Below are 14,045 nucleotides of genomic sequence, written 5' to 3' on the forward strand. Positions count from 1 at the left end.
CTCGGCCAAGGGCTTCTCCAAGAGGAAGCTGCGCCAGACCCGCAGTTTGGACCCGGCCCTAATCGGCGGCTGCGGGGGCGAGGCGGGCGTGGAGGGCAGCTCGCGAGGGGCCACCGGGGGCCGCCTCTGCTCCCCTCTGCCTCCGGCGGAGGGTCTCAGCCCCCGCTCGGCGTCCTCCCCTCGGGGCCCACACCCCCGGGCCAACCGACTCCCGCCCCCTAGACCCCTCTGCTCATCCTTCTCCACGCCCAGCACCCCGCAGGAGAAGTCGCCCTCTGGCAGCTTCCACTTTGACTATGAGGTCCCCCTGGGTCGTGGCGGCCTCAAGAAGAGCATGGCCTGGGACCTGCCTTCAGTCCTGGCTGGGCCTGGCAGTGGCCGCAGCGCCATCCTCTGTTCCTCCGGGGGTGGCCCTAATGGCATCTTCACTTCTCCCAGGAGGTGGCTCCAGCAGAGGAAGTTCCAGTCCCCCCCCAACAGCCACAGCCACCCCTACGTTGTGTGGAAGTCCGAGGTAGGTAGGGTCCGGTGCTGCGCATTCTCATGGCCCAAGGCTGGACACCTGGGCAGTTGTTTAATTCCATCATGTTTACAGGGACCCATTGAGAGGTTTCCATGGTGTGACTGTCCCTCTGTGGTGGGTTAAATGGTGCCTGGAAATGGGACATCCCTAGTGGCCACCCATGTGTGTCTTGTTAGGACTTCTTGGCTCAGCTTTGGAGCAGTGGTGGGAGCTGCAGGGAGAGATGATGTTCTGCTTTCCTGTTTGTGCTGTCTGCGATTTCAAAGGGTCATCTTATCCCTTCATCCACTGTGGATATTTTTCAGAACTCAAATGATCTAATTCCTATGCTCTTGTAAGGATTGGATATAATGTGTTTTGAAATATGTCTGCCATCTGGTTGTTCTACAGAGAATTCAGAAACATTATTCTGGAGGGTGTTGTTGATTGTGCGTATGTGGAGGTGTGTGTGTTTGGGTGGTATGGGGAGTAACTACTAGAATTCTCTAGTTTTGATCTTTTCTTCTCCCTAAGGTCTAATTTCAGAAATCTATGGTACTGAGTACTAGTTTAATCTAGGAGAGAAAGAATCTCTTCTTCAGGCTATGAGAGATCATGGAAATATGCCCAAGTTCCACTAAGGGCAACTAGTAGTTAATGAAATATATGTGAATCAGGAATCTTTAACAAATAGGGAACTCAGAGGGAGCTATTTGGTACCTTTAAAATGTTTGCTGTCTCGTTAAGAAGAATGGAGAATAGAGCTCTTAGGAAACTGTGGTCGATGGGTACTTGGAAGGCATCATGCTTTTAGAGAATAAATAGTAGTTGTTTTAGAAATGAACAACTTCCATTCTCTTTCAGTTCACAAATTCTAAAGATTTGCCTTGGATCTTTTTCCATAAGGGAAGGGAGATTCCATCAGTTGTAATTAAATATTTTAAAGTACAGTTAGAATTAGAGAAATGAAATACCATGTAATTGCTGGAGATTTGGACTAAATAAAGGAAACACAACCAAGAAAAACAGTTTGAAAATAGCATCCAAGATCATACCTCGCTCTGTTACCATGAGATAACTATGAAAGTTTGGCTTTTAATAGACTGCCTTAGAAAAATCAACAGTATTAATCAGAAATATTAGTATCACATATTAATAAAATATTAGTTATTATGTCAAAGTAACTTGCTGTTGGGTGGGGAGTATGGATTACAAAAACTAACAAGCATTGCTGACTGTTCTTCCTATTTTCCTGAGGAAGATAGGCAGTAGAACGAAAAGTTAAGTCAGAGAACAAGATTGTCTCCAAACCAGAGAACTCAGCACTAGGAAGAGGATAAAAAAATCTAGATGTTGAATTTCTCTTGGTCTTTAAAGGGGCTGAATTCCTGCTATATATCGGAAGCACACATTATCAGAATAATCTGTAATGAGTTGAGAGGAGAGAGAAGTGCAAAAGCAAGCCGAATTCTTGGATTAGACAGCCACTGATGTTCACGTTTAAACCCAGTTGCATCATTAAGAATGTCTCTGCTTTTCTTAACAACTGTACATACTTGGAATATAATATCCAGATGCTGTTGCTGTTACGACCAAAAGGTATTCTATTGTAGATAATCATGGCTGGTTAGAAATTATCTTCTTATCCACTAAAATCTCATACTCAATGGACAAGTATCTGAGCTGCAGCAATACTGGTGGCTTTTAACTGTTCTATGCAGTATTTGGGCAGTCAGCAAGCTCGTCTACCATGACTTTCACCTCTTTGCACTGGTTAGAACTTAGCACATAGCCATCTAGCAAAAGAACAACATTTTCTCATCAAATGTTCACGTGTGTGTGTGCGCGCGCGCGTGTACACACGCCCAATTTCTTTAGTCTCGAGGCAGACATGGAGTGACTGGATGGAATGGAGGTCCAAGGCTGGTTTTGTTTAGTAGAGGCCCAGATATCCTATTTAAACCTGGGTCTGGAATTTAATGGCCTAGATTACCTTTCAAAGGTTTAAGGCCCTGGAACCTTCTCAAAAACCAAGGAAATTCATCCAGTTGAGCACTGCTTGTCCTCACTTGCAAACAAGCTGGATCCTCTCTCCTAAAAGAGACTCTTTATTAATAATGTCAAAAGTCCAGCAAGTGGACACCTTGCAAGGTTACTTAAAGGGGGCTCTGGAAGAGTACTTGGGTTCTTGTACTTTTCTTGGTTGCTCTGGCTCAGGGTTTCTCAGCCTCTGCACTATTGACAGTTGCGGCCAGAGGATTCTTTGTGGTAGAGGCCATCCTGTGCCTTGTAAGATGTTCTGTACCATCCTGGGCCTCTACCCACTAGATGCCAGTAGCACTCCTCCCCACCAGTGTGACAGTGACAAATGTCTACAGATACTGCCAAATGTTCTCTCGCGGGGGGGAGGGGATTGCCCCAGTTGAGAACCACTGCACCAGTGAGTTGAATGTAGCATCTCTCATGCTGGCTATCTAGCGAGTGCCCACGGAAGTGCTTTCAGCTGGCATAAAGTTTCCCTGGGGCCTTGTCCCCCTTGTGGATCTCTCTTGAGTCATGTGTGCCTCTTATGGTTTGTTAAACAATTCTGTTTCTCTTCCATTGAATCCATAGCCAAACCTGAGAATTCACCCTCATTCAGGTTTAGCCAGTGATGGATCACATTTAGTTCTGCTTAGTTCTTTGAGCAGCTTCTCTGGTTTTAAACTAAATTGTTCATAAAATGGCTCCCGCTCTCAAGACACTCATAAATGCCTACAGCTCTATGCCGTATGCTCACTCAAAGCTCCCACATGGCCATTTTATGGCCTAAATCCAGGAGGTATTAAACAAAGTCAGCTATGACTCTATTAATATTTCCTTACTATGTGTTTCAGGATAGTTTTAACAAAAATGGATTCATGGAGGGGCGCCTGGGTGGCTCAGTCGTTAAGCATCTGCCTTCTGCCTCAGGTCATGGTCCCAGGGTCCTGGGATCGAGCCCCGCATCAGGCTCCCTGCTCGGCGGGAAGCCTGCTTCTCCCTCTCCCACTCCCCCTGCTTGTGTTTCCTCTCTCGCTGTCTCTCTCTTTCAAATAAATAAATAAAATCTTTAAAAAAAAAATGGATTCATGGACATGCTGGGTAGAATATCTGTTGAGTAGAAAAAAGAAGACAAAGGGATAAATGGCACATGGTGACACAGTTGGTACATGCTTCTCACCTTGTGTTCTTAGAAGCCCAACTCTGTCCCTGATTGTGATCTCAAAGGAGTAAGGTCTCCTTCCAATGCTGGCATTCTCCTAATTGTTAATGGATCAGAGCTAGGCTTATGCTCATAGCTGACTTGGAGCTTGCCAGCTTTGATAACCCGTAATTAACATGATCTCTGTCTATCCATGACTTCTTTTCTTCATTCCTGCCATAAGCACTTCTTGAGCACAAAATTTCTCTAGGTACCCGAAATGCAGAGAGCCTAAAATGTGTTGTTGGCCCTTAACGAGCTCACAGTCTAATGAGGACAGATGAGTTGACCAGTAGGTACAGTACAGAAGGATCAGCACAGTGGGGGACTGGGCTGTGTGTGTGGGGGGCGGTGGTGGTGGTGATTTATTGTGCTTTGGAGAATTTTGGAAGGCTTCGCTGTGCAGAGAACACTTGAACTTGATCTTCAAGGGTGGCTGCCATTTAGAAGGAGGAGGGAGGTGGCTCCTTGGTGAAAGAGAAAGGAGTGGACATGCAAAAGCACAGAGGAGTTGGTGATGCCAGAGTGTCCAACGAAGAGGACTTAGAGGCACTTGAGTGCAACGTTGGTTTGGAGGAGGAGGTAAGGACATCTGTGGCTTACTGTATAGAGCAACCACGTGGCTGTCTATATAGTAACCTAATGAGACCAAAAATCATGCACATATTTGGGGGATAATAACTGACTATGGGCATGGATGCAAATGGCAGGAGGGCCAAACAATGCACATGGCCTACACTCCAAGGCACCTCTTGTCATTAAATCCGCAGGGAGGCGAAAGGGTAAAGTGCTTTTGAAGTTGCAAGTTTGGTATGCCTGGAGCATAGGCTGTGTCTTGCTGTGTATTGGATAATAGTATTAAAAAGTTTAGGTAACATTCATTATGAAGAGCCCCACTGTGCACATCTCAGGAGTTTGGATTGGACATATTGTGGGGTAGTAGTTCTCAGCCTGGAGGTGACTTTGTCCCCAGGGGACATTTAGCAATGTCTGAAGACAGTATTGGTTGTCACACCTGGGGGTGGTGATATATTAGTCTCCTATTGCTGCCATAACAAACTTAGTGGTTTAGAGCAACATAAATTTATTACCTTATAGTTGTGGGAAGTCAGAAGTCTGAAGTGGGTCTCACAGGGCTAAAGGCAAGGTGTTGGTAGGACTGTGCTCTGAAGGCTCTAGGATCTGTTTCCTTTGCTTTTTCAGTGGCTCCCTTCTTCCACATTCAAAGCTAGCCTTGTTGCATCTCTTTGACTCTCTTCCATAGTCCTTTCTCTCTCTTACTCTCTTAAGGACCCTTGTGATTACAGTGGGCTCACCTGGATAATCCAGGATAATCTCATTATTTTAAGGTCAGTTGATTAGCAACCTTTAATTCCATCTGCAGCCTTAATTCCCCTTTGCCAGTAACCTAACATATTCACAGGTTCCAGAGATGAGGGTGTGGACATCTTCCGTGGGACATTAGTCTGTTTACTACAGGAGGAGGTGCTATTGGCATCCAGAGGGGGAGAAGCCAGGGACGCTGCTAAGCATTCTACGATGCACAGGGCAGCTCCACAGCAAAGAATTCTCTGGCCTTCAATGGCAAGCATGCCCAGGTCGAGAAACCCTGTGGTAGAGAATGGGAGAAATTGGTGATTTTTTTTTTTTTAGCGTGAGGGTGTAACATGATCAGATACGTCTTTTAGAGAGATCACTCTGGTGTCTGGGGGTGGGGTGGGGGAACAATGCATTAACAGAGTGAAACAAGCAGGGGGGACAGATATTCAGAGGAGGCAGGCATGGGGAAACCATGCCAAGCATCCTACCAACAGATGGGAGTTGGCATATAAACATAATACTTCTGCATTTCTTTTCCATTTTAGCAAACTGTTTTCTGGCATTATTGAACTACTACTAGGTTCGTCTCTGTAGACTAATGGTTCTCATCTGTGGGTGAGTTTGCACCCTGAGCACATTTGGCAATACCTGGCAGCGTTTTTGGTTCCCAGAGCCTGGGGTAGGGGGTCGCTACTGACATCTGGTGGGTTTAGGCCAGGGATGCTGTTAATCATCCTGCAACATAGAGGACAGACAGACTGCAGCGACAAAGGATTATCCTGCTCGAGATTTCAGTAGCACTGAAGCTGAGGAACTCTGCGTAATGTGCTACTTTATATAAGAAACTGAATTCTGGGTTTTGATTTCCAGTACTATTTTCTCTCATGCTTCTAGCTTCACTCTTCGTCACTGTCTTCTTTTTTCTGGTATATGTCAACCAGAGCTCTGAATTGGGGAAAAAAAAATGCCTTTCCAAAAGATACTGAAGATAGGAAAAAAATGTGGGGTGTCTAAATGTACGTGTAGGGAAAAATTGAGTGGTAAATATAATGGTGGAAACTGGAATTAAAATTTAAAATGTGGGCAGAGTTGAATACTGTTGTTAAAAAGAGAGGCTCACCGGTGTCACCAAAGAGGAAGTAATTAGCTTCACATATGAACTTGACAAAGGGCATTTTACAAGGAATTATGTCCGAAATCAGCATAATGCCATAAGAACTTAGAAATTAGGAAAATAGTTACTCAGCTTTCATATGGTTTCTCTTGGAGTATCCCTCTGCTAGGATTCATCCCTAACGTAATTTTAAACTTAAATAGAGAATAATGTGAAGGTAACTTCTTAGATGCCTGGAGATTGAGCTTTCACTAGAATTTGGGGATTTGCAGGTTGGAAAGAGCAAGTTTTAGACTCACGAAGGACCTCGGGTAGCCTCTAGTCGCAGCCTCCTTATCTCACAGTTAAAGAGAGGGACAGGAAGGATTAAGCTGAAATCCAGACAAGCTAAGGGCAGAACTACCTGGAACTTCTTCTGGACTCTCAGTATAAAGTGCTAAACTTCTGGAAAAAGTCTGCGGCCACAAGCACCTTATACCTTGGCAGTCTCGTTTCTATCCCCATTACTTACGGAAACAGTTCTCTTGAAGGTCCCACAATTCCAGGACTGTTCTTAGACCTCCTTTGGCTGGACTTCTGAGCAGAAGTGCCTCACTGTCCTGCCTGCGCTCCTGCCCCCCCCCCCCCCGAGTCACAGCTGCCGTCTCTGCATCTCCAGTGTTTCTTCCTGCTCTTCTGCCTCTGGGCTTGGTCGTCTTTGTCCACCCATCCCCGCGGTCCTGTGTTTTTCCTTCAAATCATTCTCCTGTGATGATCTCATTCACTCCTGTGACTTGAGCCATCATCCCTCTCAGGGACACGCTTAACTGTGGCATTTGAGTCTCCGGTTTCCTCCTGGACGTCTGCTCGCAGTGTCAGCCGGACTCCTCGTGTTCTGCATGTCTGAGGCAGAGCAGGTCAGCCCCCTTTCCTAGGAGCACGCTTTCCTTTCTGCATTCCTTATTTTGGTTGGTGTCATCATTCTTGTGCCTGCTTACTTCTCTCAGATTGCAGGCCTCTGATCACCTGGTCCCATATCTCTCTGAGAAAGCTCCATTTCCACTTCTTGGCTCAACCAGATGCCGTCTCAAAATAAACAGGCTTTCAGTATGGTACATGTCATGACACATTCAAGATTTGCGGAATTGTGAGCTCATTTTTCCACAGTGGGATTCTGATTCTTCAGTCTGGTGCCTGCAGCAGGGAAAGTATGTTTCATATCAGAATCCAGTCAATGACTGAGGGAATCTGCATTCCAACAGCAGTTTTGCAAATCCTGGAGACGCACCTTTGGGGCATGACATCTTGTTCTAAAGTTTACTGCATCCTCTCTGGGTCATTGCTTATGAAAAAGAGAGTGAGACTCTAATTGCAACTCTGTTACAATATGGCAGAAGAGGTAGAATGTAACGTGTGAAAAAATGAAATTAGTTACTGTGTTAGTAGGTAAAGAATGATATTTTCTTGAGCTATTAGGGAACTGCAAATCAAAACCACAATGACATACCACTTCATACCCACTAAGATGGCTGCCTTTATAAAAAGGATAATGACAGGTGTTGGCAAGAATGTCTCGATTTTGAAAGGCTCCTTCACTATTGGCGACAATGCAAAATGGTGCCATGGCTTTGAAAAACAGCATGGGGGTTTCTCAAAAAATTAAACATAGAGTTACCATATGACTCAGTAATTCTACCTCTAGGTACATATTCAAGAGAAGTGAAAGTATGTCCACGCAAAAACATGTCCATGAATATCCATAGCAGCTTTATTGTAATAGCCAACATGGTGGAAATAACCAAATGCCCATCAGTAGATAAATGGATAAACACACTGTGCCCTATCCATACAATGCAAGATTATTCAGCAATAAAAAGGAACAAAGTACTGATATGTGCTATAGTACGGATGAATCTTGGAAGCAAGCTAAGTGAAGGAAGCTAGTCACAAAGGGCCACAAATTATATTATTCTGTTTATATGAACTGTCAAGGATAGGCAAGTCCAGACAGACAGAAAGTAGATTAGTGGCTGCCAGAGGCTGGCAGTAGCGAGGGATGGGGAGTGACTGCTAATAGATACTGGGTTTCTTTTTGGGATGTTGAACGTGTTCTGCAACAAGATAAAGGTGACGGTGGCACAACCTGGTGAGTATCCTTTAGGATATTGCTGAGTTGTGTACTTTAAAAGGATGAATTTTACAGTAGGCGAATTTTAATATCAGTTAAAAAAAGAATGGTGTTTATAACTTTTAGAAAATATAACTATTGTTGCTACATCATATTTTCAAGAAAACATAAACATAAGTGAGCAGTCGGCCTAGGCCTAATGTATGTGAAATGCTGGCCTTGAAGACGCAGCAACGGAGGTAGTAACAGCTCAGGCAGATTCAATGGAAGAGTTGACAGCCAGCCCAGGATTTTCTGAGATTGGTTACCGTGGAGATTCTGTGTCTTGATTATTAGGCCTTGAAAGCAAGTGATTAAAAAGATCGTTTTTCACAATACACAGGGACTTTAAAAACTACGACTTTAAAAACTACTTACGATCTTGAAAAATTGCCCAGCCATATCACACCAGAGCTATTAAATAGCCAAAGATTTTTCAGGAGCCATTAGAATTAAAAGCAACTGGAGAAACCACCCATCAAACTGTGTGCTGATGGACCCAAGAGAAGGCTAAGCCTAGGCTATTCATGTCTGTGGAAGAATTGGAAATGAATTGAATGGATCAAGGAAAATGGCACATTTTTGTTTCTGTGTATCTGGACAGCTCATGGAAACAGGTGAATTCATACCACCTATAGGAGCCAAAGTGTGAATAAGCATTAGATCAATGCTTGCATTGCTGATAACTTCATCTCTCAGGCATTGAAAGACAATTAGGCAAGCTGGTACTCTTGAGACCTAAATGGCTCTTGAGCGAAGTATCACTCTTCTCACGTTGGAACTTCCAGTTAATTCCCTGAGCGCTTATTTCAGTTGAAGGGTGTTGATGGTAATGGCAAGTGAAACAACAATTACTGTTTGCAGAGTGCTCACCAGTTTTTGTTGTTGTTGTTGTTATTACAACAGTCCTCTGGGATGCTGCTGTCAGCATTTATTTTGTACATGAGGACGCCGAGACTCCGATTCAGAGGTAGCCAAACTGACTTGGAGAGGAAAGGAAGTGAGTGGGTTAGAGCTGGACTCTGCCTTGTAACCGTAAAGAAATTACAAAGCATATTTCTGCCTCAGTTTCCTCATCTATCAAATGGTGATAAAGTGCCTGCCTCAGGGAGTTTTTGTGAGGATCTCAATACTTAATTACTTGGAAAGTGCCCAGCACATAGGAAGGGCTAAAAGATGCGAAAGAGAACAAGGTTAAATAAATGGAAGATGTGTCCAGGTCACACAGGTAGGAGGCCACAAAGGTAGGATTTGGATTAAAATATTACCTCAGTAAAAAATATGTATTCTGCACCTACTGTGTGCCAGGAAGCTTGGTCTTTCCACAGTGGCAACCGAAGAGGGCTTAGGTGACCAACAGGTGAATGAGTAGACCTAGTTGAGTTAGACAACAGCAGAAGGCAGTTGGAAATATATTTTGCAAGCTGTCACCCCTGCTGTTTTGGCCTAGTGGCTTGGAACACAGGAACTGGCCAGATTTGCATTGCGGATTTGTTATAACCCAACATGCCAACAGGCCTAGGGGTAATAACCTTCATTCCCACACGCTAGTCATAGTAAGTTCATTGCATCAGACACTTTTTGTTTGTAGAACACTTAGAATTTTGGAAACTGGATAGCTCCCAGTCCAGCCCTGGTTCTCTAGCTGGTAAATGGCAGACTGCTTTCTCACTTCAAGCCTCCTGTTTTTCTCACCTCCTCATACCACCACTGTCATGTGAGATCACGCTGACTTTTTCATGGCTCATCTCTCCAACATCTTTCTAGGCGAACAGGGCAGCATCACTCAATTGAGGCTATACCATCTACATTCGCATGCTTTTTTTTTTTTTCCTCTCAAAACCTAACTGTAGCTCCCATTAATATTTCTAGACTGAATTCAGCAGTCTAGGAACAAAAGAGAATATTAGGAGGGGAAAGGCTTTAAAAAATTTTCTATGTAGTCCAGATATCCATGTAATACTTAAATCCTATCTATGGCATCCCCAGTCTATGCCTGGACCCCCCAAATAAAGACCTTCACAGTTCTGCCTTTGGATTATAATGGATATGGAAATTCTTCCTGAAATTGTGTTAAAAACCAGTCTCCCTGGTATTTCTACCATGCTACAAATGAATTCTGCCGCTCCTGTTCTGCGGATAGTCACCAGTATTGTGTTATCTTCTTCCATAGAGAAGTACAGGTTGGCTTAGCTTTCTTTCTGAGTGTCAACACAAAGTTTGGTCATATTTTCTTTTTGGCAGATAAGAATTGTGACTATATCAAACTAGAATTGAGGAATAGTTTAAACTGTTGACCCAACGTTCTCTTGCAAACTACTTACGGAAATCCAGGATTAGAACTCACTCTGTTGGGGGCACCTGGGTGGCTCAGTTGGTTAAGCGTCTGCCTTCAGCTCAGGTCATGATCCCAGGCTCTTGGGAACGAGTCCTGCATTGGGCTCCCTGCTCGGTGGGGAGTCTGCTTCTCTTTCCACCCCTCCCCCCTGCTTGTGCTCTCTCTCTCTCATGCTGTCTCTCACACACTCTCTCTCTCTAATAAATAAAAGATTTTTATTTATTAGAGAGAGAGCGAGCATGAGCAAGGGTAAGAGGGGAGAGGCAGAGGGAGAAGCAGGTGCCCCACTGAGTAGGGAGCCCGATAGGGGGCTGGATCCCAGGACCCATGAGATCATGACCTGAGCTGAAGGCAGACACTTAACTGACTGAGCCACCCAGGCGCCCCAGAGTTACAAGTTTTTAAACAAATGAATTAGTGCATTTCTCTTTGCAATATTATTCTGAATTTCGGTCCTCCCTGGGGGAAGCTAGATGCAGAAGAGTTAGTAGGTCGTGATCATCAAGTTTGTCTCTCTTTACCTAGAAATATTGCTCTTATAGGAAATGTTTAAAATCCTGATATGTATTTTACTGTCCTCATAAGGTACCATTTCTAATTTATATAAAGATATGGTAGATGTATCTTATGTAAATGTTCATTGAAATCTAAAACCGTTGTAAAAAAGACAAGATATTTTTTTAAAGTTCACTGAATGAGAAAGTTGAATGGTCAAGAAGAAAATTAACTTAGTATACCTACAGAGATTTTCTCTAAGTCATTGTTTCTATGCAATATTTTTACAGTGCAGAAAGGTTAATTTTTTCTGTTTAATATTTTTAGAGAGAGCATGCGTGCATGTGCGAGCGGGGTAGGGGGCGGAGGGAGAGGGAGAGAGAATCCTCAAGCACACTCCCCACTGAGTGTGGAGCCAGACTCAGGGTCTTGATCTCATGACGTTGAGATCGTGACCTGAGCCGAAATCAAGAGTTGGATGCTCAACTGACTGAGCCACCCAGGCGCTCCAATTTTTTTCTCTTATTTGGAAAGACTTCTTCCAGAGTTTTATTTATTTACCTTTACATCTTGTAATTTAATATTTTTATTTTTTTTAATTTTTAATTGAAGTACAGTTGACATAATAATATTATTTTAGTTTCAGGTGTACAACACAGTGATTCAACACTTACGAAATTTTCTCCATGATCAGTGTAGTGACTTTTCATCACTATACAAAGTTATTACACTATTATTGACTGTATTCCCTGTGCTGTACTTTTCATCCCCGGGACTTATTTATTTCATAACTGGAAGTTTATACTTTTGAATCCTCTTCACCTATTTTGCCTTCCACACTTGCCTCCCCCCCCATTCTCTATATTTATGAGTCTGTTTCTCTGTTGTTGTTGTTGTTATTTGTTTGTTTTGTTTCTTATATGCCACACATAAGTGAAATCATGATACTTGCCTTTCTCTGTCTGACCTATTTCACTTAACATGATATCTTCTAGGTCCATCCATGTTGTCACAAATGGCAAGGTTTCATTCTTTTTTATAGATGAGTAATATTTTATTGTGTATATACATAACACCTCTTCTCTACCCATTCATCTGTTGATGAACACTTGGGCTGCTTCCATATTTTTTTTAAATTTTTTTATTGTTATGTTAATCACCATACATAACATCATTAGTTCTTGATGTAGTGTTCCATGATTCATCGTTTGTGCATAACACCCAGTGCTCCACGCAGAACGTGCCCTCTTTAATACCCATCACCAGACTAACCCATCCCCCCAGCCCCCTCCCCTCTAGAACCCTCAGTTTGTTTTTCAGAGTCCATCGTCTCTCATGGTTCGTCTCCCCCTCCGACTTACTCCCCTTCCTTCTTCCCCTCCTGCTATCTTCTTCTTTTTCTTTTTTCTTAACATATGTTGCATTATTTGTTTCAGAGGTACAGATCTGTGATTCAACAGTCTTGCACAATTCACAGCGCTCACCATAGCACATACCCTCCCCAATGTCCATCACCCAGCCACCCCGTCCCTCCCAGCCCCCACCACTCCAGCAACCCTCAGTTTGTTTCCTGAGATTAAGAATTCCTCATATCAGTGAGGTCATATGATACATGTCTTTCTCCGATTGACTTATTTCACACTTCCATATTTTTTTAAACATAATAAAAAATTATAAATCAAACAAAAAGTTATTTTTAAAGAGGGAGAGGAAGGAAGAGAGAGAGAGGAAGGGGAGGGGCAGAGAAAATCTTAAGCAGGCTTCACCCCCAGCACGATGCTCCATCTCACAACCCTGAGATCATGACCTGAGCTGAAATCAAGAGTCAGACACTTAACTGACTGAGCCACCTGGGCGCTTCTGCTTCAGTATCTTGGCTATTGTAAATAATGCTGCAATAAACATAGGGGTGCATATATTTTTTGAAAGTGATTTTGTTTTCCTTGGGTAAATACCCGGAAGTACAATTACTGGATTGTTCGCTATTTCTTTTTTTAGTGTTTTTTAAAATTTTAATTCCAGTATAGTTAACATGCAGTGTTATATTAGCTTCAGGTGTACAATATAGTGATTCAGCACTTCTATACATTATTCAGTGCTCATCATGAAAAGTGCTCTCTTCATCCCCTTCACCTGTTTCACCCACCCTTCCCCCACCTGCCTCCCCTCTGGCAATCACCAGTTTGTTCTTTATAGTTAAGAGTCTGTTTTTTGGTTTGTCTATTTTCCTTTTGTTCATTTGTTTCATTTTTTATTTGAAGATTCTACCCATTTATTTGACAGAGCACAAGTAGGGGGAGCGGCAGGCAGAGGGAGAGGTAGAGGGAGAAGCAGGCTCCCCGCTGAGCAGGGAGCCCGATGTAGGGCTCAAACCCAGGACCCTGGGATCATGACCTGAGCTGAAGGCAGCCGCTTAACCAACTAAGCCACCCAGGTGCCCCTGTTTTGTTTCTTAAATTCCATATATGAGTCAAATCATATGGTACTTGTCATTCTCTGGCTTATTTCACTTAGCATTATACTGTCTAGATCCATCCATATTGTTGCAAAATGGCAAGATTTCATTCTTTTTCATGGCCAAATAGTATTCCTGTGTGTGTGTGTGTGTGTACGTGTGTATGTGTGTACACACACACACCACCTCTTCTTTATCCATTCATCTTATCAGTGGACACTTGGGCTGGTTTCATAATTTGACTATTGTAAATAATGCTGCAATAAACATAGGTGTGCAATATATCTTTTCAAATTAGTGTTTTCATATTCTTTGGGTAAATACCTAGTAGTAGAATTACTGGATCATATGGTAATTCTGTTTTTAATTTTTTGAGGAACCTCCATATTGTTTTCCACAGTGGTTGTACCAGCTTGCATTCCCACCAGAAGTGTACAGGAGTTCCTTTTTCT

This window comes from Callorhinus ursinus, unplaced genomic scaffold (genome assembly GCF_003265705.2).
Source record: "Callorhinus ursinus isolate GAN/ISIS: 27379988/994484 unplaced genomic scaffold, GSC_fseal_2.0 scaffold16, whole genome shotgun sequence".
NCBI lineage: Eukaryota > Metazoa > Chordata > Mammalia > Carnivora > Otariidae > Callorhinus > Callorhinus ursinus.